General features: G+C 35.9%; 1 protein-coding gene across 6 annotated transcripts in view; it reads right to left on the minus strand.

Moving 5' to 3' along the window:
- The window catches only part of NUMB (NUMB endocytic adaptor protein), a 177,267-nt gene that overhangs the window by 73,223 nt on the left and 77,757 nt on the right, over positions 1-26,287 (minus strand). For 5 of the 6 annotated variants that reach the window (XM_046647035.1, XM_046647041.1, XM_046647039.1 and 2 more), the window contains one exon: positions 20,341-20,425. The exons of the other annotated variant lie outside the window; for it this stretch is intronic. The gene's annotated coding sequence lies outside the window, so the exon portion shown is untranslated. Of the gene's footprint in view, positions 1-20,340; positions 20,426-26,287 lie in introns of those variants that run through there. 6 annotated transcript variants of the gene reach the window in all.

The following is a 26,287-nucleotide window of genomic DNA, read 5'->3' on the forward strand; positions in this document are numbered from 1 at the left end:
GGGGGGGGGGGGGGGGGGGGGGGGGGGGGGGGGGGGGGGGAGGTGCGAAAGGGGTAAAAGGGGCACATATGTGTGGTGATGGATGAAAACTAGACTATTAGCGGCAAGCACGATGCAGTCTATACAAAAACTGATATATAATAATGCACACCTGAAATTACACAATGTTATATACCAACATGACCTCAACAAAATAAACAAGTTTTAAAAAATAAAAAAAGAAATGAAATCCCCATTCTACTAAAATTTTCAAAGGTCACTAGATAGAACTGAGTTGCCAAATTCAGAAAATCTTTTCATAGTTCTCATTCTCCTTAACTGCTCTGCAAAATTATGATTCAAGCTCTCCTTTGTACACTTCTCTCCTCCCTGCCTCCTTATTCCCCCGGCCCCAATGCTCTACTCTGGTTTATCTTCTTCACCTCTGTTTCTACTGATGTCTTTGAGATCTTCCTTTACTTTCTCCCACTCATTGAGGTATTCCCCAAATTTGTTGTTACGTGCCTTCAAGTCAGCTCCAACTCGTGGTGATCCTATAAATGAGTGTTGTCCACAACGTCCTATCCTCAACAGCTCTACTCAGCTTCTGTAGATTCACGTCTATGGTTTCCTCCATGGAGTTAATCCATCTCACACTTGGTCTTCCTCTTTTCCTGCTGCCTTCTCATGATGTGCTCAAAGTAGGACAGCTTCAGTTTTATCATTTTTGCCTCCAGTGAGAGTTCAGGCTTAATTTGCTCTAGGACCCACTTGTTTGTCTTTCTAGCAGTCCCGTGTATCTGCAGAGCTTTCCTCCAACACCATATTTTAAATGAATCAAGGCCCTGTCAGCCTTCTTCACTGCCCAGCTTTTGCTGGACATACATACATAATCAACACAAACTATTACCCCAACTATGATGATTTCCCAATCAGACTTTTAAGTCTTATTCTCTTACTCAAATTTCTATATTTGGGTGCATTGATCTTGCCTCAAATACATCAATAGGAAGTTAAATAATCTCCTTTTATCTCCATCCCTTAAGTCCTCCCCCTTTGACCCAATTTATTAATGCTAGTGGATACAGAAATTAATAGGACAACTTGCTTTTAGGTGGCTTTCTCCCCTCATAAAAGGTTAATTTCTGCATAACGTGGTGAACATTTTTGGAAGCATAATCTGGGTTCATGATTTCCTACAGCAGATATGGCTTGAGTTAAGTTTTAATGGAAGAACAACAATTAGCCACACACGGTGGGGTGTAGGAGGGAAAAGATATTTCAGATGGAGGCAAGAGCACCAACAAAAGCATAGATGCAGGAAATCAAATCCTAGGCAGTAATGCAAGAAGAGGAGTACAGAAATGATGTTAGAGAAGTAGGCAAGGATCAGCTCCTGATTTTATCTTAGAGACAACTGGAAGCCACTAAAAGGTTTTAAACATATCAGTGAAATGGTCAGAGTTATGATATGGTTAGATACTCTGGTAGCAGTATGGAAAACAAAAGTAATGGGGGAAGACTATAGATGAGTTAGAAGGCTTTTTATTTTTTTATTTTATTGATGTCATAATGATTTATAATATTGTGAAATTTCTGTTGTACATTATTATTTGTCAGTCACTATAAATATGTGCCCGTTTACCACATATGCCCACCCCTCAGCCCTCTTCCCCTCTGGTAACAACTAATCTGTTCTCTTTGTCCATCTATCTGTTTATCTAGAAGACTTTTTAAATAGTCTAGGCAAGTTATGATGAGAGCTTGAATTAAGGCAGTGTGGTGTGTTGAGGTGGAAAAAAGGAGACTGAAGAAAAGTTAGAAGGTAAGAGTAGCAGTGAGAACTGAGTCCACATGATGTAACTGTTCTCCAGGAAATTATTTTGCCCAGGATGATGAGACTGTAAACTAATAATTAGCTTGAGTGTTTGTTTCAGGAAATTCTTGCCAACAAATTTATCTGTGCAAATAGATCTCCTGTAAGGATAACAGATTGCTTCAAGACCCTTTTCCTGTTACGTCCACTAATTCTAAATACTGTGTTACAAACTTTGCTCATTCCAACCAGTTCCCCACCTTGAAGAACCTGCCTTAAATCACGTGAGTCCAGATCTCAAAACGCTATAGATACCCTTTCCTAACTTCTCCTAACTAACAAGACTCTGTCAAAGTGGTGCTCTCCCTTGCCGCAGTAAGTGTAATTACCTCAGCTTTGCTTGACCAACAGGATTCTGTTTGTGGGGAAAATCAACAGCAGGAATTGGTGATTGATTATGAAGAGTGAGGAAGACAGGAAAATCCAAATGACTCTTAAGTTTTAGGCTTCAGCAAACTGAATTGCTCAATTTAAGGGGCTTGTTTATAGGGCTTCCAGGTGGAGATGTATGTAAGCCTGAAGCTGAGGGGAGAGGTCAGGGCAACTATACACAGTTATTCTCTTGTGATGATCTGTTATTATTTCCCTCCTTTCTCCTAACTGGAGTTAAGATACAGTAAATGGAATTAAACCCAGCATACTCAAACATGATAAACACACATCATATATATGGGCAGTATGCACTAATATAGCCATACCAGTGATGAAATTTTTGCAATGCTTACATTCTAGAAAGTAAACAGTCACTGTGCTGAGCCCCTCTCCTAGGATCTACTCCCTGACCTTCCACAATCTAACAACTAATAGGTTAATACCTGGTTTAACAGAGTACTAAAGTCAGTGAATGTTTTGATTGGTAACAGTGCAAGCCAGATTCCAAAAGTCCCAACCCTCAGACAGTTATTGGCTCCCTCCAGGGCTGGACAGATTTCACGTGCCCCTCCCTGGTCCCAGGTGGGCACATAGAGGAGGATACAACAGTGTTTACCAGCCCTCCATCCTGTACCCCATGGTACTGAATGTTGGTTCCCATTGCCAAATGTTCCCCCAGTGAGATCAGGAATAAACTTGTTACGGGAGACAGCACCTTTAGCAGCGACACCAGCTTCTCAGTAGTCAGACCAACTAGCTTTTCGGACTGGATTAAAAAACAATACCCAACAATATGCCGCCTACAATAAACCCACTTCAAACATAAGACACAAATAGGTTAAATATACCATATTAATACTAGTCAAAAGAAAGCTGGAATGACTATATATCCCCCTGTCAATAATTACTACAACAAGAAGGCAAAAATCAGAAAGGATATAAACAGCAAGACTTGAACAACAGTATCAATCAACACGACCTGATGAACATTTATAAAACATTCTACCCAATGATAACAGAATACATATTCTTCTCAAGTGCATGTGGAATATTTACTAACATAGACCATGTTCAGGGCCATAAAATAAGTCTCAAATTTAAAAGGATTCAAGTCATACAATGTATAATCTCTGACCACAATGGAATTAAATCACCTGATATTTGGAAACTAAATACAGTCATGCATTGTTTAACGACAGGAAATATTCTGAGAAATGTGTTGTTAGGCAATTTTGTTGTTGTGGAAACATCATATGGTGTACTTACACAAAGCTAGATAATATAGCCTACTACACATCTAAACTCTGTGGTACCAATCTCAAGGGATCACCGTCATAAATGAAGTCCGTTGTTGACTGAAATGACATTATGTGGTGCACGATTGTAATGTATTTCAAAATAGCCCATCGGTCAAAGCAGAAATCAGAAGGGAATTTAGAAAGTTTTGGGGTTTTTTTAAGATTTTTATTTTTTTTTCTTTTTCTCCCAAAGTCCCCCAGTACACAGATGTGCATTCTCTAGTTGTGGGTCCTTCCAGCTGTGGCATGTGGGATGCCACCCCAGCATGGCTTGATGAGTAGTGCCATGCCCCCACCCAGAACTTGAACTGGTGAAACCCTAGGCCAACGAAGCAGAGCACACGAACCCAACCACTTGGCCACAGGGCTGGCCCCTACAAAGTATTTTGAACGGAATGAAAACAGTATATTGCAATCTGTGGGATGCCGTAAAAGCAGTACTTAGAAATTTATAGCACTAAACCAGTGATTCTCAACTGGGAAATCTTGCCCACTAGGGGAAATGTGGCAATATCTGGAGACATTTTTGGTTTCCACTGGGGGGATGCTACTGGTATCTAGTGGGTAGTGGTTAGGGATATTGCTAAACATCCTATAATGCACAGGACAGCCTCCTACAACAAACAATTATCCACCTTAAAATGTCAATAGAGCCACTATTGAGAAACTCTGCACTAACCATCCATATTAGAAAAAAAAAAAGGGTCTTACTTAAATTAATGATCTCAGCTTCCACCTATAAAAACTAAAGGGACAAAGAATTGCAAAGTAAGCAGAAAAAAAAGGAGATGGTAGGCATAAAGTAGGAAAATAGAAACACAGAGAAAAGGAAACCAAAAGCTGATTCTTGGAGAAGATTGACAAAATTGATAAACCTTTAGCCAGACTAATCAGGGTTTTGGAAAAAAAGATATAAATTACAGATATCAAGAATGAGAGGGGCCAGCCCGGTGGCACAGCAGTTAAGTTTGCATGTTCCGCTTCAGCTGCCCTGGGTTCGCAGGTTGGGATCCTGGGTGTGGAACATGGCACTGCTTGGCAAGCTATGCAGAGGCAGGCGTCTCACAATATAAAGTAGAGGAGGATGGGCACGGATGTTAGCTCAGGGCTAGTCTTCCTCAGAAAAAAGAGGAGGCTTGGCAGCAGATGTTAGCTCAGGGCTAATCTTCCTCAAAACGAAAAAAGAAAAGAATGAGCAAGGTTCCATCACTATAGATTCTACAGATACTAAAAAGAATAATAAAGGAATATTATAGACAAGTCTATGCCAATGAATTCAACAACTCATTTGAAATGGAAAAATTCCTTGCATGTCTCAAACTACCACAGCTTACTCAAGAAGAAATAGGTAACCTGAACAGTCCTTTATCTATTAATGAAATAGAATTTATAGTTGCAAATCTTTCCACAAAGACAACTCCCGGGCTAAATGGATTCACTGGTAAATTCTACCAAATATTTAAGGAAGAAATCATATCAATTCTACACAAACACTTCCCAAAAAATTAAGGAGGAGGGAATATTTCTCAAATCATTTTATCACGCTAACATATCCTGATACCAAAACCAAACAAAGGCATTATAAAAAAGCTAAGTTTCAGAACATCTCTCATGAACATACATGCAAAAATTCTAAACAAAATTTTACCAAATCAAACCAAACAATACAGAAAAAAGGTGATAATCATAACCACATGGAATTTTTCAAAGAAACACAGAGTTAGTTAACATTCGAAAATCAATCAATGTAATTCCCCTTATTTGTTGTTCTTAGTGCTGTGGAGTTGATTTCAACTCCTAGCGACCCTGTGTACAGCACATAGAACCTTACCAGGTCTTTTTGTGCCGTCTTCTCATCTCCCGGCACTATATCAGACAATGTTCCACTGCTATGCATAGGCTTTTCATGCCAATGTTTCAAAAATGGGCAGCCAGGTCCTTCTTAGTCTGGAAGCCCCAGTGAAACCTGTCCACCATGGGTGACCCTGCTGGTATTTGAAATACTGGTGGCATAGCTTTCAGCATCACAGCAACATGCAGCTGTCACAGTACGACCTTATTAGCAAACACAGTATCACCTTATTAGCAAACTAAAAATGGTTCTGTCAATACTTAAGTTTGCAGCTAATGGTTAGCCGTATCTTTCCTTCTTTGAATTCACAGATTACATACTGAACTGAGATTTTTTTAAATGGGTTAAAATTTAATTATAAGCATAAATTCTTTCCTCTCTCTCTCCCATAGATTTATATCTAGCCCTGACTTTTTTGTGAATTCTAGTCTTATAATTCCAATTCAGATTCAGATGTCTTCAAATCAAACTTATCTTTCCTTCCAAACAAGCTCATCTTCCTGAATTTCCTATTTTTACAGAACACCTTTACATCCACCAAAGATTTAAAATGACAACAGCAAATCTAAGGTTCATCTCTGACACTTTTCCTTAATTCTTCCACAGCCAGTCCATCAATTGGTGCTACTGGATGGGAGTATCAATATCTCTGGCATTCCGCCATTCTTTCCTATTCCTAATTGCCCTAGGAATTGATAGAAAAATCACTTCATCCATGAACCTCTGCACTAACTCATGGACTCCAAGCCTTCTTTCCTCTCATTTTCCTACTTGGTTATGCCAGATTAATATCCCTCAAACTCATCCTTGATTGTATTCAAAAACTGTTGAAGATTCTAAAGTTTAATTTCTGAGTCTGGCATTCAAGAACCTCTATAACTTGAACCCAATCTTTCCCAGCCTCATCTCCAAATACTTTCCCACATAATCTTATAAAAATCAGGCCTTTCACATATGCTGTGGCTTTCTCACTTTTCTCTCTTTCTTCACACTGTATTTTCTACTTGTAATATTTTACTTTCCTTCTCTTTCAACTAAAATACCACACCATGGTATGACAATAAAGCTGATTTTAAAGTAATTTTATCACAGATGTAATGGATATTACTTGTAAAGAACAAGAAAACAGAAAAATCCAAAGAATGAAATACAAATGACCTGTAATCCCAATAAACAGAAAGAACTCCCATTGACACGTCACAGTTTTTTCTTTGTCTTTTTCTATGCATACATGCATTATTTTTTACTTTTTATAAAAATGGAACCACATGCTATCTTTCTCTCAGCAAGGCAAATTTGAAAATCTTTCTATCCCTTTCAGAGCACTATGCCTTTATTTACAATGTACATCTAATAATTCAGAGAAATAAGATTTTTATACTATTGTTAAAATTCAAACTTCAAATTAAAAAATGAAGAAAAAAAGGTTTACATTTCTTTGAAGACAAGATTTATGTTTCAGTTAGCACCTAGTGCAGACATTTGTTCACACAAATTTTAAATTACATATAAAAGACCTCAAATATTTTAATTAAAATTTATTCAACAAATATTTATTGACTGCCTACCATGCTGTGCAGCAATAAACAATATAGAACAAAAACCCTTCTTGATGAAGGAGATAGACAGAAAATAAATAGGCAAACTATTTATAGTTGTGCGCTGGGTGACAAGATCCAACTGTTAAATTTTCAGCAAGTTTGCAAACTGGGTGTTAAACGCAGCTTTTATTAAAAATTATATAAACATAATTATTTTAAAACAAGGTAATAAATACCAAAAACATCATTTCCTAATTATTTTACTGTATTTTATTATCAATGCCTCTGGGGGTATTTATGATTTTCTCTCTGTATGGTGGAAATACTATATAATGTTGGGCTATTGTACATCTCTTCCCAATGTCATGTTCAGTGACTTCACGTTGGTAGCTTGAAATCAGCCATGATGGAAGTATACACACTACAGAATTTGGTGAAAACTACCAATCATAGCTTGATGTATTGTTTTGTGATTATCTAAATCTAAGAAACTGATGGAGAAAATGTTAATAATGCACATTAAACTTAAAAGTGTGTGCTGTCTATAATCATTACATTATGGATAACACAAAAATTTGAGGAAATATTCTTTCACAGTATTTGAAAATTATTATCCAATTCAGCAAAGAAGTCACAGCATTGACAAATGAGTGAAATTTTGACACCTATCTTCATTGTTTCACTTGCATCTTACACATTAACACAAACAAAAATATCAACCATCATTCAAGCAGGAACTACACTTGGAGAATTAATTGTGAAACATTTACCTGTGTACCACTATCTGGTATGTTAGAAAATGGTAAATGCTATACAGAAAAGATGAACAGGGTTAAGAGGGGAATTAGAAGTACTGGAGGCAGGGATAAAACTAAGAAAGTAATCTCTCAGTAAAGAACTGAAAAAAGTAAAAAAGTGAGCCATGCAAGTAGGATGAGAATTCCAGAAAAAGAAAACATTCAATGCAAAGTTCCTGAGGGGGTACCTTGTCTAGAATGTCTGACAAACAGAAAGGAGGCCAGTGTAGCAATATAAAATGAAGAGAATAGGAGAGATGAGACCAGACAGGTTACATAGGGCAAAGTCATATAGGGCCTTGTAGGCCAAATGCTTTGATTTTTCCCCTGAGAGAAATGGGGAGCCAGGGAGGGTTCTAAATGGAAGAACTTATATTTTATGTTTGGCTGCTCGGTTATGAATGGATAGCAGGGAACAAGAACGGAAGCAGGGAGACAATTAGGAGGCTACTATAATAATCCAGTAGACGATGGTGAACTGGATCCAGAGGGTTAATGTAGAAGTGCTCCTGAATCTTGTTTCTATACCAGCTCTAGAAAATGCACTATTCTTTGATATAGTATCTGTTGGAATCAGATTTAGACTACTTAAATGGGAGAAAGGTGTATTACATTCCACTATTAATGCTGGAATTAGAGACAGTTTTCTAAAACAAAGTAATAGCTTAACTACTTCAAATAAGAAGTCTTATCTACAATATCAACCAAAGGAACAGCCCAAGTGTTGTATTTTTCAGGGAGATTTTAATGGTAATTAACTTTATGCTTGGCAGGATAAACAGATTTCTTGAACACTGCCTAAGTATACGAGTGTATGAAGGATTACACGCATGCACAGTAATTCGCTCTACTGAAGAAAGAACAAAAAAAGAATAAGAAGAAATAATAAGTATTAGGCATCCACTGTGGGACTGGTACAATTGTAGAAGTTTCATGTGCAACTTTACAGATTTGTTAAGAAATAACTGTCCCTAACCAAAGGAAGCCAACATTAAAGGGAAGAGACAAAGTAATTGCAGGATCAGTTCCTAAGTGGTTCTTATAAAACATCATATACAAAGAACGACAAAATAAAACTCCAAATAAAGCAAACCTTTCTAAATGAATTCTCTGTAAAAAACAAAAACAAAAACAAAAAACACTTAACTGGTCAGCAGTTTCATCTGATTTGTTATACTCACCAACTAAGGAGGTTAAAATTCCTAAAAGAATCTTCTTCCGTGGCCAGCTCAGTCATGTAAAGTGTACTACTATCATGTCTTTAAATAAACAAAAATTCTCTAATAGAGATTAAGAACAATAATTATGTTTCATATGGTAAGCTACAAGCTGGAAATGGTCTTATCTTTTGGAAAAGCATAAAACCAAAAAGACCAAGAATTAGTGGCACAAAAAGCATAATTTCTAACAAAGGTTTATCAATGTGGCACATTTAGTCTGCTTTATGGTTCTAAAGTTGAATTATTTTGATATAAAAAAGGCTTTAGGGGCTGGCCCCGTGGCCGAGTGGTTGAGTTCGCGCGCTCTGCTGCAGGCGGCCCAGTGTTTCGTTGGTTCGAATCCTGGGCGCGGACATGGCACTGCTCATCAAACCACGCTGAGGCAGCGTCCCACATGCCACAACTAGAAGAACCCACAACGAAGAATATACAACTATGTACTGGGGGGCTTTGGGGAGAAAAAGGAAATAATAAAATCTTTAAAAAAAAAAAAAGGCTTTAATAGGAGCTATTGTGGTCAGTAACTCTATAACAATACAAGACTTTTTCTATAGTGGTTATTTACATTGGCATGGATTATCAGGAAGACTGTAAAAGTCTCAGTTTTTAAAAGTACGGTTTAAGGATTCTGGGAACTATATTTTGTTTTCACCCCAAACAAGAGATGGGTCTAACAAAAGAATTTCCCCCTAATCTGTAAAGGTTTGTGAAAAATCACCCACCTGAAAATGAAAGACAAGCTACAAACTAGGAGAATATATGCCAAATATATAAACAAAATATGAGTAGCCTAATATTTAAAGAATTTCTAAAAATAAATAAGCAAATTAAATAGCAGTTTAAAATAGAATGTCAATAGAAAAATGGCCAAAATATACAACAAACGTCTTACAGAGGGAAAGAAATGGCCAATGAACACGTGAAAAAAATGCTCAACCTCATTAGTAATCAGGAAAATGAAAATCAAAACACTATACATCATTTTACATCTATGAGTTTACCAAATATTAAAGAATCAGACAATAAAATATGGAGTAAGAGGCACTCTCATACCCTTTTAGGAACGTAAACCGGTGCAACCATTTTGAAAAGTAATTTGGCATTGTCTAGGAAAGTCAAAGATGCACACACCCTTACAATTCAGCAATTTTATTTCTAGGTATATATCCTAGGGAAACTCTTACACATGTGCCCAAGAAGGTGTGCAAGAAAATGTCTGTGTAGCATTGTTTATTGTTTGTAACAATAAAATAACGACAAACACTAGAATCTAATTATCCACTGACAGAAGAGAGAAATACAGAATATTCACACATTAGAATACCATGAACACAGAGGTAAAAATATCTCAATTTAAAAACCTCAACTAAAAAAATAAATCAATCAAGAGAAAAAGAAGTAAAAGTGAGTGATCTACAGCTATATCAACCAATATGGATGAATCTCACAATCATATTGTTGAGGGAGGAGGGAAGCAAATTGCTTATGATTCCTTTATATAAATACCAACAACAATTAACACTCAGAGAACCTCGCCTTGTACCAGGTACTGTGTGCTGTGTACTTTGCACATAACAACTCATTTAATTCTCACAACAGCTCTATCAAGCAGATTCTGTTTTTAATCTCTATTCCAAGGTTGAGGAAACAGGCACTGAGAAGTTATGTAATTTGCCCAAATCACCTGATTAGCAAGTAGGAGAACTGCCTGGTGCCAGAGTTGTGCTTTTAGTCCCCCAACATTATACTGCCTCTCAAAACTATGCAAAACTAAACAGGATAATATGTAGGGATATGTATATAATTAGCAAAACTATAAAGAAAAACAAGAGAATGATAAACACAATTAAAGACTGTTACTTCTGAGGAAAAAGAAAGGGGGACATAATCAGGAAAGATTCACATGGGGACTTCAAAAGTTTTAGTAATGTTCTAATTCTTAAGCTAAGTAGTAGATACACAAGTTTTCATTTCATTATGCCCTTCAATCTACATATGTTACATATATTCTTTTGTATATATCAACTATTTTATAATTTTAATTGGTGGAAAGCAAGTCACCTAAAATCCTTTTTGGAACTGAGGATAGAGATGGGGAGTATAGAAATATAAATACATACACACACATAATTATGAGACATCTAACGAAGGGTAAGAAAAATAAGTCACGTTTAGTTACAAAATTGAAGTCTAACTTTTACTAAAAAGAATAAAGTTATTGAAATTTAGCCTGTCCAGCCAAATCGGGAATGAACCAGAGGCGTTTGAAGGGCCATTAGAGAGCTACAATTCTTAGAGAAGCAGGGACTTTTCTTTCTAGAGTTTTTTTTTTCTCCCTAAAGTATGCTTGTTTGCTCCTCTTTGTTCTACAGTTACGACTCTACCTCTAACTTTAGGCCCCTCTCATATATAAATTATAAGGAAGAGCAGACAAGACAGGAGTATGTCTTAGAAAATTCACTATCAGAAAAAGAACCCAAAAACCACAGCACACACTTCATATACATAGGAGATATACAAGACACACTCAGGAAACTTGACCCTGACACTTAAGATTGTTTCCCTATAAAAAAGAAAACAAAAAAGAGACCAAACTTAGGCAAAATGGTAAAATTACTCTCATTTTTACAACACTATTAGTTGGTTCCAATGTAACAATATATAAACTAAAATATAAAACCATGGGTCCCATTTTGAATATCAGAAAAAAAAATCATAAACTCACAAATTTCCTTAAATTAGCTAAACTTCTTTTTCCAAGAGACTCTAATCTCACAGGGTTAAGTTCCAAAGATAGCACTAAAAGGAGAAATCACATAAATTCAAAATTATACTGTGAATACCTTAAATCATCCATTAAGTACAGTACTACAATATTTTTCAACAAATCCAACACAGCCAGGGATTCTTTCTAGTATGAACAGTTTGCTGTTTTCAATCGAACACAGTTGAAGTAGCTGGCTTATATTTAGGAGCTCTGCTGTGAGAAAATATCTATCTAGCACTAGAACCACACAGCATGCTCACACTATGAGAGGCATAAAAACACTGTACAGCAGAAACTCAAGTACAATAGCAGAGAGAACCTAAATTTAATTAAATTGTTTTTAATTCTCACTTTTGTTTTACCATTTTCTGAATAAACAAGGTTGAATGTGAATATATACAATCCCACTGTATTCTTCATCACACTTCTATCCTAGAATTCTACAGGGAATGTTACAAGAAAGTTACAAGAAAGGAAAAATTGCACTGACTGATCATACGCCCCTCCTCTCAAAAAACAAAAAAAGAATCATTTGTTCACGCACTAAAATCTAAGCTAAAAATGCCATATTAAATCATCATCACATTGAAATAGAATATTATACCTCAAGCACAAAGTATTTCATTTTTGAATGTTCTTTCTTTGATTTCTATTATTTCTTATGATGTGGAACTTGCTTTCCAGACTTACCGTGAAGAAACAATCCTTTTATTTGATCAAGTTAAGTAAGTGAAAAAATGTAAGGAATTCTAGACTCTCAGCATGGCCAAAGGATTCAGAGGCAAGTCACCTAGTCAATCCTCTCCTCAACCAATGAATCCTAAGAATTCTGGATTACATTAAAAATTGGCCTAACTGGCATAATTTGTTTAACAGGAAACAATTTATAACTTATTATAAGTTGTGTCACTGGCTCAGTGTTCCAGTTAGGCACTGGGCCAAATGAACAACAACAAAGTACAGCTTCATCACCAACAGTAAAATAAATAGGTCCGATACTTAACTTACAGGACTAATAAAATTCATTTTAAAGTTGACAGTCAGTGAAGTTAATTTACAAACAGATTCATGGAAAGGTAGAGAGAACATAGGGTTGGTTTCTTTTTTTCTTTTTAAAGCTACTTCTCAAAAGAAACATTCATTCAGCTCCTGTATAAACCTAGGTGTCAGTAAATTTGAAATGTGTTTATATTTCAGTTCAATTTTTTTTATTACTAGGCTACATATGTTAGGCTACTGTATTGCCTTATTTCAGAAAACTCTGCCATCTATGGCATTTTCAAAGAAAAAATTTTAAGAACAAATTTCAATCGCTAAAACTAAAAATTATTTTGCTTTATTAGCTGTCAGACCAAAGGTTTAAAAACAACAACAAATTAAGTCGCGGCTGTCCTAAAAACTGGTATTTGAGAAGACAACACTGTCATAGTTTGAATATGGAAGCTTTCCAGGCATATACTCCTCAGCCTTGATTACCATTTAGACCACGTGGTTCTCAACCAGGGCATCGCATACCCCATGGGCTCTTCAGATTGAGCAATACTCTAAGATTATGTACAAATCTGAATGCACACGTATCTGTACACTTTCTAGGGCCAAATTCTTCAACTTTCATCAGAATCTCAAAGGATCCTGGAGCTACCAAAAAGTTAAGAACCACTGATTTAAACAGTATTTCATGATCCTTATCTATTATCTGACTTCAATTTTAGGTTTCTGCCTTACTAGTTTTTATCTTTCTATTCATCTTGTCCACAAAATTCTTTTGTTTTGATACATACCTTCTTTATTCACTCCTTAAAGATAATAATGGAAAACAAGAGCTTCATAAAATGAGGAGAGACCCTGTCTACTTAAAACTGCAGTCAAAAGTGCTTTCAAAAGCTGAACCCAAATATATGTAAGAAACATTAAAAAAAAAAAAAAGCTACCTCTTCTGAGAGGTTTTTCTTTCAGTTACACAACAAATTTTATCTTTTAGTTGATCACCTGCCTTTTAATTGAGAAAACAATTGGTGAACTGAATTCAGGATTCAGCCATACTTACCTTTACCCTTTAAGGCATGTTAAGACTTAGATAAAAATATACATGACCATCACCTCTAACCCTACAACACACATATACACAGACTGACTTCATTAGGATGGTATTCCCTCAAGAATTAAACCTTTACTTATAGAACAAAATGGTTTTGCTCTGATATAGCAAGGACTGATTTAGCAAGGAACATCTTGATGAAAAAGGGCAGAACTGCTGAGAATGCTAGCCTACTTTTTACACCAACTTTCCTCCTCTAAGCATCTGCCAAGTGTGGGATGAGAAAAAGATGCTGGAATCTGAAGATAAAGACTAGAATAAAAATGTATTTGATTCCAAGAATTTAAAAGACAGAGACAGAAATGCTACTGGATAAATTATAGAAATGAGAAGGTTAAAACAGCTCTGTATCCCTTTAATGACAAGTAACTTCACAAATTATCTAGACACATCATCTCTCCAATTCCTTAGCCCTCTCTGATCTGACTCCTTCCTTTCCTTCACAATCCTCTCCCCTTATCCAAGTCATCAACAAAAGACATAAAATGTATCTTAAATCTGCTCACTAAATGTTAGCTTATTAAGGTATATAGCCCCTGCCTGCCTCTCTTACCTTGAGGTAGTACTCTCCCTAACTATGCCTTTCAGTTAACTGTAAGCTCTTTCCTACTTTGGGGCTGCTGTTTCCCTCTGTCTAAAATGCTTTCTCTCAGACCCTTTGAGAACTTCTGTCACTCACTCATACTTCAAGTCTCAATCTAAATGTCATCTCATTGATGAGGGCTTCACTTCTAAATTGTACCTAATTGTACCTTTTCTAAATGTACCTTCTAAATACCATTGTCTATAATTCTTTATTGTACAACTCTTTTCATTTCCTTCACATTGCTCTATGTTGTCTAACTACATTTGTGTTTCACTGCTTAAACTCTTTCTCAAACACCATCAGATGACTAAGCATCCATCCAATAAACTCTCTAACTTGCTTAATGCAGGAAGCTTTGGGTTCTGTTCTACCTAAAGTAATCTTAACTAATGTAGGTATTAATCTCCTCTCACCAAGAAGCTAAAACATCGGTCATCTATATAAATATGTCACAGCCTGTGCTATGAATCATTACACCTACACAGTTCCTTTAATTGCTGATTAAATAAAACCATGTGTCCAACAAAGTATTGTGCTAGGTGCTTGAAGAATAGGAGGTAGGATAAGAAAATAGATTATTTCCTCCTGTAAGGTCTTGGATGGTATAAGGATAGGATGGAAGAGACAAAAAGAGGGCATTTCAAGTAGGGGATGGAGAGGAATGAAGCCTCATGGTATGTAGGTAAAAATGTATATTTTATCAAAGCTAAGACACCATCAATTGCAAGAGACACCATTATTTTATGTTCCACTAAAAAAGAAAAAAACGCTGCCAAAAGCAATAGTTAATTAATAATTGTTCATTGTGAAATATCAATAGTAAGATGTACCTCAATATGAGAGATGTTTCCCAGTTTTGTAGAAGTTTAAGTGTGAAGGAAAGAAGAGAAGGAGAAAGGAAAGGAAGACAAGGCAAAGAAGGGGGAGGAGGAAAAGAAAGAAAAAGAAAATTATCATTTCTGTTATTAACACAAAATCAGTCTTCCAGGAACCTCAAAAAGTCTCAATGATATGGAGTATTGGTTATTCACTAAAGTTTGGTACCAGGGAGAAAAGAAAAAGCCACTGAAAAGAGTGGTCACAGAGCACCCCTTGCTGTCTTGTTTCCATTTGCCTTGTATATCTTCACCTAACCCTTTATTTTTAGTTTTTCTAAATCATTTTGTGTGTCTTGTATAGAGCACCTAGTTGAATCTTGTTTTGTAACCCAAATGGAAAATCCTGGTTTTTTTGAAAGGCAAGTAAAATATACAAAAGGAAATCTTTTAAAATCCACATATTTCAAAACTCTGACTTGTGGATCATAGGTCATAACTTAAAGAGGCAAACATAACTGAAAATCATAATAGCATATTAAAATTAAATACATATAGCTAATAATAATGAAAACACTCCATTTCAAACCTCATGAGCTACTTATAAATGTATAGCTTTAAATGCTTATATTTTAAACAAGGCTAGTAACTGGTGAGTTAGGCCTCTATCTGAAGGAACCAGAAAAAGAAAACCCAAATAAATTAGAATAAAATACCACTTCCAGTAACACCTTAGGCTAGATTATTCACCCAGTTCTCTCACTGAGAACAACTAAAAGTGATGGATACAATTTTATTTCAAAAAATATTAAAAGCATTAGACAGCTGACAAGATGTTAAAGGAATAACCAGACCAAAATCTATGAGAAAGCAGAAACTCAGAGATAAGTGGCATAATGAAACTGTTTTAGTCTTATAGATATGTGCTTATCTCAAAAAGCTGAGCTTCAGCTTTGATGATTTCTTGGAAGAGAAGAGAAGTCAAAGTTCAAGACCCACCCAACATGGAAAAATCTAACAGGAGACCCTTTCTCTGTAAAGCTGGGACTCCCATAAAGTTTCAACCTCAGGAAGAGAAAGAGTGAACCAGAAGTAAACCTAGTCCACCCATTCCTATATCTCATCCTTAAAGGACGACAAGAAAATTTGTCTTCCTATTACAGAAGAGAACAAGGATTCCGAAGAGGCTGTAAAGACAGCAAGCCCACACACCTATTTGCAACCCAAATCCACCCCATTTGGGTGGTCCAAAACCTCAAGGGATGAATTTAGTTGCCAAACTGTAGTGCCTTGAGGTATCTTGGAAAAAAAATAAAGTTAAATCCTCTTGAAGCAATGCACTTCCTTCTTGGGCCTCAAAGAATACCCACAAACATTTTTTCCAGGGAAAACAAGCAGTTCATGGCCAAAATCTCACACAGGATAAACGAAAAGAAATCTACTCTTAGGCACAGCATATGAAACCTCAGAAAACCAAGAAAGAAAGAGCAAAAGCAGCCAGAGATAAGAAAGACAGATTCACTCACATGAACAACTATTAGGCAGCTGATTTATCAATAGTAACAATGGAAACCAGAAGGGAGTAGAATTATTTTTTCCAATGGCTAAACAACTGCCAACCCATAATTTTATACCTAATGAAATATCTACCAAGAATGAGGTGATAAAGACACTTTCAGACAAAAAACAGTTTACTACAGAAAATATCATTAAACAGAATACTAAAGAAAAAATATCTTCAGAAAGAAAGTGACCCAGATGGAAAAATCTGAAATCCCTAGAGGAATCAAGAGCACACAGAGTTGGAATTGACATCAAATTCAGAGGCTCATTGTCACCATTTTTTGCCATGTAGACTGAAGAGCAGAAAAGCCAGTTGACAGCAAGAGAGAAGGAAACAGACCCATAAAGGAAAGAGGATGAAGTAAGGTCCTAGTAGCATTGTAAGCCCCTGGTTCCAGTTGTTCTTAAGGCCTAATGAAATCCTGTCCCTGGAAATTGAGATATACCCCAGTGTCCTTATGTTAAATTGTGCTTTTCACTTAAAAAATGTAGAAAGGAGAAAGGCTAGAAATTAATGAAGTAGAAAACATACAATGGAGAAAATCAAAGTCAAGCACTGGTTTTTTGATAAGGCTAAGGAAATATATATTATATATATATTTCACATATATATTCCACATATAAAACCTATAGCAAGACTGGTGAAGGAAAAAAGATAGAAGGCACAAAAAAACTGGAAATAAAAGAGGGAGAGAAATATTTAGAAGAAATTAAAAAAATAAAAAACAATGCTTTGAACAACTTTATGCTAAATACTTTAAAAATTCAGACAATGGGGCTGGCTCCATGGCCTAGAGGTTAAGTTCGGTGCATGTCTGCTTCAACAGCCTCAGGTCGGTTCCCAGGCGCAGACTACACCACTTGTCAGCAGCCATGCTGTGGCAGCAACCCACATACAATAGAGGATGACCGATAGAGATGTTAACTCAGGGTGAGTCTTCCTCAAGCAAAAAGAGGAGACTGGTAATGGATGTTAGCTCAGAGTGAATCTTCCTCGGCAAAAAAATAAAAATTAAAAATCCAGACAAAATGGATCAGTTGCTAAAAAAAGGAAACAACTTCCAAAAAACTGACCTAACTAGAAACAGAAATCCTAAATAAAACCATTTAGAAAACTGAATACATACCTCTCCTAAAAATACTAAGCCCACACTCCCCCACCTCAAATACTAAGCCTAGACAGAAGTTTAACCAAACTTTCAAGAAACAGATCATTCCAGTCTCATATAAATTCTTTCAGAGGTGGGAAAAAAAAGATTAGTCCCCAACTCATTCTTTGAGGTTGGCATGATCAGAATACCAAAGTCAAATAAAGACAATATAAGAAATAAAAATTATGGGCCAATTTCATCCATGAACATAGATACAAAAATCCTAAATGAAATATTAATAAATTAAATCCACTGTATATAAAAGCTGCCCACCATGATTAAGTTGGGTTCATTCCTGCAATGCAAGGGTAATTCAACATTAGTAAATCTATAAAGGTCATTCACCACATTAACAGAATAAGGGAGGACAATCATATGATCATCTCACAAATACAGAAAAAGCATCTGATGAAATTCAATACTTATTCTTCACACAAACACAAAATCTTAGCCAACTTGCAACAGAAATGTCTTTCATCTACAGAGTATCAAAAATCCGTAGCAAACGTTATTCTTAATGGCAAAATACAAGCAGCACTTCCTTTTAAAAATTAGGTGAAACATAAGAATGCTCACTATTAGCAATTGTATTGAATACTGGAAATCCTAACTAGCAGAGAAAGGCAATAAAAGAAAAGATGTAAGCATTGGAAAGGAGGAAAAAATCTGCATTTCCAACAGTTTAATAAAACAACTTAGTATGATGTATGATGACTGAACATACATCTATATACCAAAAAAAGCTTTTATCAGCAAACAGAAAATGGGGGGGGGGGAGAATACACTATTTACAATAGTAACAAGAAATAAGGTATATAATAATTAAATCTAAGAGAAGACCTGAGAGATCTTTATGGAGAAAAAGGAAAAAGCCTTACTGAAAGATATTTTTAAATATCTAAATAACTAGAAAAATATACCACGTCCAAGGATAGAAGATTCAATATCATAAAAATAGAGAATAAATTAAACGTATGCATAGATTAAAAACTACATGGATCTTGGGCTCATATACAAGGCAAGTCACATTTTTTAATAATAGCTTTTGATTTTTTGCATAATGACTCAATTTACTCCCACTTATGGATATTTTTGCAATTGGCATAAACTTAGTTACTAATTATTGTAGTAATAGTTGATATGGCACTCTGGAATTCTGATAGCTGCAATGAACAAGTATGAGTGAAGAGCACTTGATCGGCACTTGGCTAAGTTCTAAACTGAATGTGCTGTGGTCCATTGGTTCAACGATCAATGAGTATACATATTCATCACAATGTCAGTTGTGATAACCGCTCCTGTAAGTGATGAAATGTTGCCAACATTTTACATAACACATAAGCGTTTGGTTCTTGGTAATTATCTGTGAAGATTACCAAAACATCACCTCCTTAAAAGCTACCTAAGGTGCCGGCCCAGGTTTGCAGGTAAAGATCTTAGATGCGGACCTACACCACTAGTCAGCCATACTACGGCAGTGATCCACATACAAAATAAAGGAAGACTATTACAGGTGTTAGGCTCAGGGCTAGTCTTCTTCGAGCAAAAAAGGAAGAAGATTAGCAACAGATGTTAGCTCAGTGCAAATCTTCTTCAGAAAAAAAAAAAAAACACCTAAAAATGTAGACATTTATTCTGAATACAAACTACATTTACAAAAGGAAAACAGACAAAACACATTCATAATACAATGATCACACTGGGCCCAAAGGGTACCTCTAGTGGACCTATGTGTGGTCCTTATACATAAAATACCCTTCAACACGTGAGACCTATAAGCAATTGCCCAGTCTGCTTTACAACAGATCTCAAGTGGATCAAATGTATGATTTTCTTTAGGTCTAACTGATTCTAATTTAATTTTGATTATGTATGTTTTGTGATATCTTATATTGCTGCTTAAACTTTGCTTTGTTCAAATTTCCTAACAGAGAATTAGAAATAATGACCATCTGTTTTACTAGTTGCTAGGAGATGATAATATTAATATTTAATATTGAATGCTTACTGTGTGCCAGGCACTGTTATAAGTGCTTTGGACATATTAAATCATTCAATCTTCACAACAAGCCTATGAGGCAGATAATATTACTATCACCATTTTACAGATTGGAAAACTGAGGTACAGAAAAGTTCAGCAACTTTCCCAATGTCACACAAGTAAGTGGAGAAGCTTAGGGATTCATACCCAGGTAGTTAGTCTCCAGAGCCCAGACCCTCAATTACCATGTTATACTGCTTTCCACAATATTTAAAAGATACATGAAATTATTATGGACAAAAATCTCACTATTAAAAAAATTATCAGTAAGAGTTAAACAACAGTTAAGCAACATTAATATCAATACAACTTATCATATGTTGATACTTCACATCTATTTCAAAGTTTCATGGCCATGATTAAGAGTTTTGAAGTTGGACAGACCTGGCTCTGAATCTTGGCTGTGCCCTTTACAAGCTGTGTGACTTTGGACAAGTTTCGTAACTTCACCAAGCCTCAGTTTCCTCATCTGTAAAATGAGAATAATAAACATCTCACAAAGTTGTTGTTAGCAACACAATTACTGCTACATTAAACTGATACAGTAACTCCAAACAAGATACAGGTACACAAAATAAAAGGAGAAGGAAGTTATCCATTTCCCCCAGAAAAGAGGACTGTATTATGATATAATGAAGATGACCACTCAAGTCACCACAGCAACTAGATCCACACACTAACATAGAATCACGATCCCCTCTAATTCATAACAAATAATTCCCCTAGATAAAAATCAAATGGCTAGAGGTAAATTACAGGATCTTTGAAATGCAAAATACTGTATATACATAGAGAAAGAGACAAACAGATAAGACATTGTTTGTTGAGAAGAACTCCCACAAATCCCATTCCACACATCTCCTAAGACTAGTAGTATTCAAGGGGCCCAGAAGAGGAGGAGTTGTGTCAAGGAGGATCGATTCCTAGCATTGGTTGGAAGGAATTTTTATAAGAGGAAAACAGAAAGAAACAGACATGTCATCAAAGTAGGGTAGAAAATGGGCCTAGAGACATAGGAACACAAGGCAATTTATTTAAAATAACCTAAAGCATCTCCATGTTTAATGGCACAATCATATCTGTATCCCCCTTTTCATATGAACTAAAATTGAAAATTCTACTCATTTTCTTGTAACAAACAGTAGTTCTGCAAAATGTTAAAAATCTATTTGCTTGGAATTTGTATTTTTATTTTGCCTATTTCTTCCTGTCCCCAAAGAAAATACATGGCTGCTAAAAGGGTAAATATTACAGAACTACAATTATAGAACTGGGATTTAGCTTTCAAAATGGAAAATGCTCAGAAAGAGAATATTCCGCTGCATATTAAAGATCTCTGATTTATGGAGAAAATCACACAAGCAAAATTAAGCTATGAAATGGTATACAAAGTTAGAAACAAGGAACTTGGGAAGTCCTTTAATTTAATAAGACAATTCAGATAAAATACTTAGAGAGCACCTACCATGTGCAGTAGAATCACAATACTACTCACTATTAGGTGGGATACAGAAAAGTAGTGACATAATCTCTAACCCCTAGGTTTTCACAATCAGAGAAGGCAATGTAAAAAAACTACACGATGGAACACTGCAAATGTTTTAAGGACAAACTGCTATGTCCTTACGAGGGAATGAGATCACTGAGTTGAGAGGAATTACTTCATAGAAGATGCAGCATCTGAAAAGTGGGATTCTAACAACCTTAACTTCTGAATATAAAAACAATTTAAACTAAAAAGCTTTCCTCATGTTATTACAGAGGTGCATATTGCTTCTTAATTACTATAGACATTTGTTGCTTAAAAACAAGGATATATTCTGAGAAATGTGTCCTTAGGCAATTTTGTCAATGTGCAAACATCACAGAGTGTACTTAAACAAACCTAGATGGTATAGCCTGCTATACATCTAGCCTATACGGTACTAATCTCATGGGACCACCGTCATATCTGCAGTCTGTCATTGACTGAAACATCAGTATGCTGCACATCACTGTATTAAGATGGAAGGTGGAAAATGAAAATGTACTAAATAAATCTAAGAAAATATTTTCAACAAGGAGTTGATAATAATAGCCATGTCTTCAATTGCCATTTACCTTCATAAACTAGCTTAGAATTTTATACTAAGACACTTGAAAAATTAAGAGGAAAAAACCAACACTTGGAAAAACTGAGGTTATTCACTCATTCACTTATCCAACTTAAAAAGAGAACTAAAGAGGCCAGCCCGGTGGCACAGCGGTTAAGTGTGCACGTTCCGCTTCGGCGGCCCAGGGTCCGCCAGTTCGGATCCTGGGTGCGGACATGGCACCGCTTGGCATGCCATGCTGTGGTGGGCGTCCCACGTGTAAAGTAGAGGAAGATGGGCATGGATGTTAGCTCAGGGCCAGTCTTCCTCAGCAAAAAGAGGACGATTGGCAGCAGATGTTAGCTCAGGGCTAATCTTCCTCAAAAAAAAAAAAAAACACCCTAAAAAAGTGCAACTGGGCATAAAATTAGCTCTAAGAATTAAGGTAAGACACAAAGGAACGTGAAACAAGTTATGTAGACCTAGCAAATAAAAGGGAGACTGTTTGTTCATATCTGTTTCTACCTCCGAAAGAGGAATTTATCATATGGATCTTTACGAAAAAGACACTAAAACCGAGTGTTTCATAATAAATTTACAAAAGATACAAAAATTCTTTTTGTAAATTTTATTGAAGTATAATCTATGTAGAAAGCAGCACACAAGTCGTAGGTACAGCCCAGTTACTTTTCACAGAGAAACACACTTATGTAACTAACACCCAAAGCAAGAAGACTACTCTCACCTCAGAAACTCCTCTTCCAGTCACTACCCCTTTGCCCCCATCAAAGATACCACTATCTTGACTATCTTAACTTCTAAAATCATAAATCTGTTTTGCCTTTTTTTTTTTTTTGAGGAAGATTAGCCCTGAGCTAACTGCTTACAATCCTTCTCTTTTTGCTGAGGAAGCCTGGCCCTGAGCTAACATCCATGCCCATCTTCCTCTACTTTATACGTGGGACGCCTGCCACAGCATGGCTTGCCAAGCAGTGCCATGTCTGCACCCGGGGATCCAAACCGGCGAACAACGGCCTGCTGAAGTGGAACGTGCGCACTTAACCACTGCACCACCGGCCAGCCCGTTTTGCCTATTCTTGAACTTTATAAAAAACAATCCTGCAATATGTACTCTTTTGTGTCTGTTTTCTTTCACTCAACATCATGTATAAGAGATTCATCCATACTGTTGCCCACAGATATAATCCATTCATTCTCTCGGATGGTATTCCATTGTTCACAAAGTTGTGGGGTTTTCTTAATCAACTCTTGATAAAAGCTGAGAGCATAATATTAAGATAAACTTCAATTAAAATTCCCATTTCAACAGTGTGTGAAATTAGGCAACTTACTTTGGAATCTCAATTCTTCATTATAAAAAAGGAATAGTAACGCTTAGATCATAAAAGTTGTTGTAAGGTTTAAATAAGAAACAAAGGTACAGGAATTGGCACAGAAAAGATGCCTTCCCAAAATATTAGTTCCCTTCTTTTCCTTTTCCCTCATCAAAATGAAGTTATACTACTGGTAGTCCTACATACACTTTCCCTTCACCCACGTAGTTCCCTCTACCTGGAATGTTTTCCTTTGCCATCTCTTCCATACTCAAATCCTACCTCTCCTTCAAAGTAATGCTCAAAAGCCACCTCATCTATCTCCCCTGCCAGTTCAACTATATTTTGCCCATGCCACTTAACATTTTCTATCTTGTGTTCAACTGCCTACTTGAGGAAAGAGAACATATCTGATTCATCCTCATCCTTCTTACTATACAATGCACAGAGTTTTGCACATAGCAAGCACTCAAATATTTGCAAAGTAAGTAGCATTATTCCAGAACTCTTGTTACCACCAAAGAGTGATTATGTCCATTCATACCTGGCATTTTAATAGTCAAAACAAGTTAAACTGTCACTATTGCTGTCTTTAGAATCTCAAATAATTTTACAATAAATAATATTTCTATCAATATCTGCATTACCAGTAATATATCTATTTGTGTTAAGGTTACCTGTTTCTTTGAGGGGGTGATTTAGCAATATAATCTGAAAATCTCCCCCCCCCCCCAAGGAAGATTTGCCCTGAGCTAACATCTGCCAATCCTCCTCTTTTTTCTGAGGAAGACTGACCCTGAGCTAACATCTGTGCCCATCTTCCTCTACTTTATATGTGGGACACCCACCACAGCATGGCTTGCCACATGGTGCCATGTCTGCACCTGGGATCTGAACTGGCGAACCCCGGGCCGCCAGGGCAGAAGGTACACACTTAACCGCTGCGCCAGTGGGCCGGCCTCTGAAAATCTTTTTTTTTTTTGCTTTTTTCCTCCCCAAATCCCCCCTAGTAGACAGCTGCATACTTTTAGTTGTGGGTCCATCTAGTTGTGGCATTGAAAATCGTTTTTAAAAAGGAAAAATAGGAATAATATTTTACAAAAATCCTATAGGATAATTTTGTTAAACAGCTCATCAATATTATTACCAAGGTGAGTTTTTATGAATGTTACCAGTCTAATAACAGAAATTATATCTTATATATAATATTACATATAATTTAGAATGACTTTATTACGTAAAAATAATTATTTAAATGACTGTATGTTCACTGTATACAGCTCAAAGATTTAATAAAGAACTTCTATCCCCCCAAAAATATCCCCCTTTAATAAATAATTGCAAAAATGGCCTTCAAATTTTCTTAATAAATTTGTAAAAGTACCTGTCTAGAACAAAGGCCATCGAGTTTTTACAAAGCACCCTTTTTAAAGAAAAATTATTAGTTATATAGGATATCCTTAAAATATCCATTTTATAAATGTTTAAGGAAATGAATATGAGGTGTTTAAGGTTACTAAACCCTGACAGTATTCCAGATAAAAAACAATCAAGTCCTTCTGCTCTGGATCTCAACAATTTGGAATTCTTCTGTTTGATCAGCATTTCCTTCGCTGCTTTACTTCACTTTCTCTAAAGGATAAGAATAATATTTTGTCCCCTTCAAGTTGTTTCAATCACAATCAGACATATGAAAAGAATATTTTAATTTAGGAATTTTTTGGTAAATTTTTATCTTTATATAACTTAGAGAAAACTTGCAAATACCACCAATTATTTACATTTTACACTACTTGCTTTGTTACCCATTATCTCTCTCTCACACATTTTTTTCTGAACCAAGTTAGAGTGAGTCGCAGACACTACCATTTTAGCCCTCAATATTTCCAAGTATTTTCCTAGGAACAAGGAGGTTTGCTCAGATAACCACAGTACAGCTAACCAAATCAGTATTGTATCAAAGTTTAAATTTTCTATGATATAATTACAGTCCATATTCAAAAGTCGTTAACTGCCTTAAAAAGTCCTTTAAATCTATTGATTTCCCCAGTCCGGAATCCAATTCAGGTCATGCACTGCATTTAGTGGTAATGGTAATGTCTCTTTAGAATCCTATCATCTGGAACAGTTTGTCAGTCTTTGTCTTTTAAGACTGATATTTTTAAAGAAAACACAACAGTTATTCTGTAGAATGTCCCCCAATTTAGATTCATTTGATGGTCTCTCATGTTTAAATTCAGGCTACACATTTTTTTGTAGGAATGTAACAAAGTAACATTGTGTCCTTCTCACTGCATCATATCAGAAGCTGCAAGATGCTAGTGGTTTCTATTACCAGTAATGCTAACTTTGATCAGTTAGTTGAGTGGTATCTGCCAGATTTCTCCACTGTAAAGTTACCGTTTTTCTCTTTGTAATAAATACTTCATGGAGAATTATCTTGAGGCTACGTAAATATCATGTCCCTCAAACTTTCACCCAATAGTTTGGTGCCTGCAGGTGATTCTCGTGTGAAAGTACTATTATAATTGTTCTGAAATAGTCATTTTCTAATTCTAACAGTTCTACATTTATTTGCCATTTTAAGGAAGAACTTTCTCTTCTCTCCAACTTAATTATTTATTCATTCCTTTATTTATATTTGTCTGGACCCATAGGTTCTTATTTTTTCAATGGATATAATCTATAACTATATATCTATATAGATTATAATCTATATCATTATTCATTTGACCAGTAGAAGCTTCTCCAAACTGGCGCTCATTCCTTCTGCCATTGTCCTCATCATTCTTTGACTACCTTCTTACTTTCTGAAACAATAATATATTCCAGGCTCATAACCAGTTCTTCCTGGGATCAGTCAATTCTCCAAAGAGCAGTGGTTTCCTGTTAACGGAGAATGGTTTAGAAATCAACAAATTGGAG

Source organism: Equus quagga, chromosome 20 (assembly GCF_021613505.1).
Source record: "Equus quagga isolate Etosha38 chromosome 20, UCLA_HA_Equagga_1.0, whole genome shotgun sequence".
In the NCBI taxonomy this organism is placed as follows: domain Eukaryota; kingdom Metazoa; phylum Chordata; class Mammalia; order Perissodactyla; family Equidae; genus Equus; species Equus quagga.